Raw genomic sequence first — 4,539 nt, 5'->3', positions numbered from 1 at the left:
TATAAGAGCAGTCTATGAAAAACCCACAGCTAATATCATCCTCAATGGGGAAAAACTGAGAGCATTCCCCCTGAGATCAGGAACACGACAGGGGTGCCCACTCTCACCACTGTTGTTCAACATAGTGCTGGAAGTTCTGGCATCAGCAATCAGACAACAAAAAGAAATAAGAGGCATCAGAATTGGCAAGGAAGAAATCCCACCTTTTTCTAAATCTAGAGTTCTTAGCAACCACAGGAGCATGACTTCATAACATCCACCAAAAATTTTATTTCATTCCACTGACTTTTATTCTATTTTTTTCATACTCAGCTTCCTGATCCACAATTGATTAACCTTTATATATTTGGTTACATAAACCTGACCCCTTACCTGTGGTTTCATCCTTTGATGAACTCTGAGTAGCTCTGAGTTATAAGAACTCTGAATAGAAGTAGGCGTGTATTGCACTGGTTTAGAATCAAGATTGCGGGACGAGGTGGCCGAGTGGTTAAGGCGATGGACTGCTAGAATCAAGATTGCGTTATTGCTATTCATGGTCTGAATTTATAACGGATACCGATTTTGTTGTCTTCTCCGTGTACCAGTCTTCTCAGAACCAGGAAGACTTAAAACTATATTTAGAGAAGCTCTGTCCTTCCTAAGTGTGTTTGCATCTTCATCATAACATTTATTTCTGTGACCTTGTTAGTCAAGGTCCAATGAGGAGACAGAAATCACAGAGTAATGTGAACAGGGACAATTTAATAGATTACATATTAAATATATAAATACACATGTAGTGATAACGGTGAATCAGTATGAGGAATAGGATCAAGTAGTAAGGTACCTTATTAACTCTCCTCTTGACCCGTAAGGGACAAGTTTCAGATGTTTTTGCAGATCGAAAGAGTGTCTCTCCCTGGCAGAAAATCTGATATGGCCCCTGTCAGGGGAAATTGTTGCCTTGTTAAATATCTGCCAATCAGAACCTCTGCAAGTCTGTCACTTAAGAATGTGGAGAAAGCAAAACCCATCATTTTATTCATTATTAGTTTTGGTTACATTTTTATCACCATCCGTAAAACTTGGTAAATAATGAATATTGAGTTTCATTCCTAGCTATGATGAGCAACCCCATTATAATCACTCATTGAAAACAACTGAAAAATATTTGTAAGTTATGAGAATAACAAGTGAATAAAAAAAATATTGACTGAAAGCATCAGATAGCAACTAAAATACCAAAACTTGAGAGTAAGACCCTATAAAGTTGCATCAAGTTCACATTCAAAGCAGTCTTTTCCCTCTAATGCTGTTTGCTGACTTTATCTTCAGGTTGAGCCTGATCAGAGTATGATCCGAAGTTTGTGTTATTTGACTGAGCTGGTATAACAGATACCACAAAGATACCAGGGCAACCCAGAATTAAGAGGCCAAAGTGGCAGAGAAATGAAACCGTGGAAGTTGATCCAGGCCTTCTGTATGCAATCTCTAAGTTGGTCTTGCATTGAGTGAAAGTTCAAAACAAACAAACAAACAAACAAACAAACAAAAACAGCTGCTGAGGAACAAAAACTATGCTAATGTTTTGTCAGTCTCAGCCTTCTGGAAGGCTTCCTAAAAAGGAAGTCAAGCTTTGCAATCATGCCAGGACTATAATTCATCATCGTATAGGGTTATGCCCTAAGAGAAAGGGTACATAAAGAGAACCAGCATGCCAGCAAAGAAAAGGGGATGGGAAGGCAGGGCACAGAAAGACCCAAATATAAACCAGATATAATTAAAATAACTGTAAGTTTTAAATTATAAGAAAATAGAAGAAGAGATGAGTTTGGTGGACCCAAACTCTGTTCAGCCTCTATCATCTGAAATACATGGGACTAAAAAATATCTACAACTTGGGGCACCAGGGTGGCTCAGGGCGTTAAGTGTCTGACTCTTGGTTTTGGCTCAGGTCATGATCTGATGGTTTGTTGAATATGAGCCCTGCATCAGGTTCCCTGCACTGACAGTGCAAAGCCAGCTTGGGGTTCTCTGTCTCTTCTCTCTGCCCCTACCCTACTCACTCTGTCTCTGTGTCATTCAAAATAAATAAATAAACTAAAAAAAAATCTACTACTTAAAAATGCTAAATCACTTGAATTATATCAACAAACAACTTCAATGTAAGAGAAAGTGATGGCTTTCTTTGTTTTTAATATAATTTATTGTCAAGTTAGCTAACATACAGTGTATATGGTGTGCTCTTAGGTTTGGAAGTAGATTCCCATGATTCATCATTTACATTAAATACCCAGTATTCATCCCAACAAGTGTCCTCCTCAATGCCCATTAGCCATTTTCCCTGCCCCCTGCCTGGCCCCCACCCCCTTCTACCCTCAGTTTATTCTCTGTATTTAGAAGTCTCTTATTGTTTGCCTCCCTGTCTGTTTGTAACCATATATATTTTTTCTTTCTCTTCCCCCATGGTCTTTTGTTAAGTTTCTCAACTTCCACCGATCAGAGTGGCTAAAATTAACAACTCAGTAAACAACAGATATTGGTGAGGATGTGGAGAAAGGGGATCCTTCTTGCATTATTGACTGTACAGCCAATCTGGAAACCAGTGTGAAGTTTGCTCAAAAAAATTAAAGATTTAGTTACTCTATGACCCAGCAATAGCACTACTAGGAATTTATTCAAAGGATAAATGGTGTGATTAGTAAGAGTGCTGATTAGTTGGGGCACATGCACCCCCCTGGCTTTCTTAATTTAACAAGTTGTACTGGAATAATTTTACCATATGAAATAAAAGAGAATTTCCAATTCACAACATGTGTGAAATCAACTTTAGATGGATCATAAATCAAAATCTGAAAGCTGAAACAATAATTTTTCTGCAATATTACATAGACATTTGAATAGGTTACTATTTCCTCAGTAGAACACAATAATTACTATGAAGAAAAAGACTTAAATTTGACTTAAGTAAAATTAAATTCTGTTTATAAAAGGACAATTTTGAAAGAGTAAATGGTAATCCACAGATTTGGATGAGCTATTTGCAATTCAAATAATCAATTGAGAACTCAAAAATAAAAAAAGTACAAATCAATAATGAAAAGATAGACAACTAGATTTAAAATAAACATGGACAAATGAATTGAAGAGGACCTTAAGATGTTGTTCAAAAGTAAGCTTATGAAAATATACCCAACATACTTACTAACAAAATATAAAACAATAACAAAAATCATTATAAAAGTATTAATATGGCTACAATTACAGTAAAAATGATACTACCAAGTTTTAGTAGGAATACTGAGTAACAGGAACAGAAACTCACTCAATTGTCTACGTATAAATTGTTACAGATTCTTTGAAATTGTTTAGTAATTTCTACCAAAGTTGAACATATGTGAATTCTTATATATAAATACCAGGAATTTATATATAAACAGCAGGAATCTGTACATATGTCACCAAAGATAAGTACAAGAATATTGAAATGTTATTGTATCCCCAAGGTAAAAAAGATCAAAATTATCACAACAGTAAAATAGATGAAGTAAAATGAAAAAATAAAATTAGAATTTTTACAATGGTCTATTATAAAGTAAAAAGACAAACTACAGCTATGAGATAAATCTCATAATGTTTAGTAAAGAAAAATTCATATATAGAATATTTGCACTGATAATGTTAGAAATTGGGGCACTTGGGTAGCTCAGTTGGTTAAGTGTCTTACTCTTGATTTTGGTGCAGGTCATGATCTCATGGTTTGTGAGTTAGAGCCCCACTTCAGGTTCTGTCCTGACAGTGTGAAGCTTTGCTTGGGTTTCTCCCTTTCTACCTTTCTCTCTTTCTCTGCCCGTTTTCTGATTGTGTTCTTTCTTTCTCACTCTCAAAATAAAGTTAAAAAAATAAAACTAAAAAAAAAAAAAACTCAGGAAAACAAGAAGGGTCTTTATTGGTTACAGATGTCAGAAGTGTGATTACATTTATCCAAGAGCTAATAACTTAGTAGAGGCATAAAGGAATATTCTGCAAGTTGATAATATTCTATATCTTGATATATTTGATAGTTCCACAGGAATGTTCACTTTTAAAAATCCAATGATCTATATGCTTATGGTTTATTTGTTTAATTCATGAAGGCTCTGTTTTAAATTAAAACCCTAAGAATAAATTTGCTTACGATAGTTACATCTTACCTCATTTGTTAAGTAGTGGTTGAACTTAAATATCAAAATGAGTGTACACGTTTCTGTGATTTTTAAATAAATGAGATAAATTCTTTTTTGTTGTTTTGGCTACATTTAGGATAGATTGCAAATCACTGTATTCCAGGATGAGTTTTTTTTCTTCAAAGAAATTATCATGTTATCTTATTTCACCTATTTGACATTTTATATCTGAAACAAAATCCTGTCTGTGGATAAAGTTTTAAAAATACCAATATAAGTGTTTTTATTCCTTTATTAAAATCTATTTGATGAGGATTTATTTGAATGAAACAGAGAAAAGGATTATGTAGGAGAAATGGGGCTTCTTGCTTTCACAAATAGTATTTTATGT

This window comes from Suricata suricatta, chromosome 1 (assembly GCF_006229205.1).
Source record: "Suricata suricatta isolate VVHF042 chromosome 1, meerkat_22Aug2017_6uvM2_HiC, whole genome shotgun sequence".
NCBI lineage: Eukaryota > Metazoa > Chordata > Mammalia > Carnivora > Herpestidae > Suricata > Suricata suricatta.
This window is presented reverse-complemented; position numbering follows the sequence as displayed.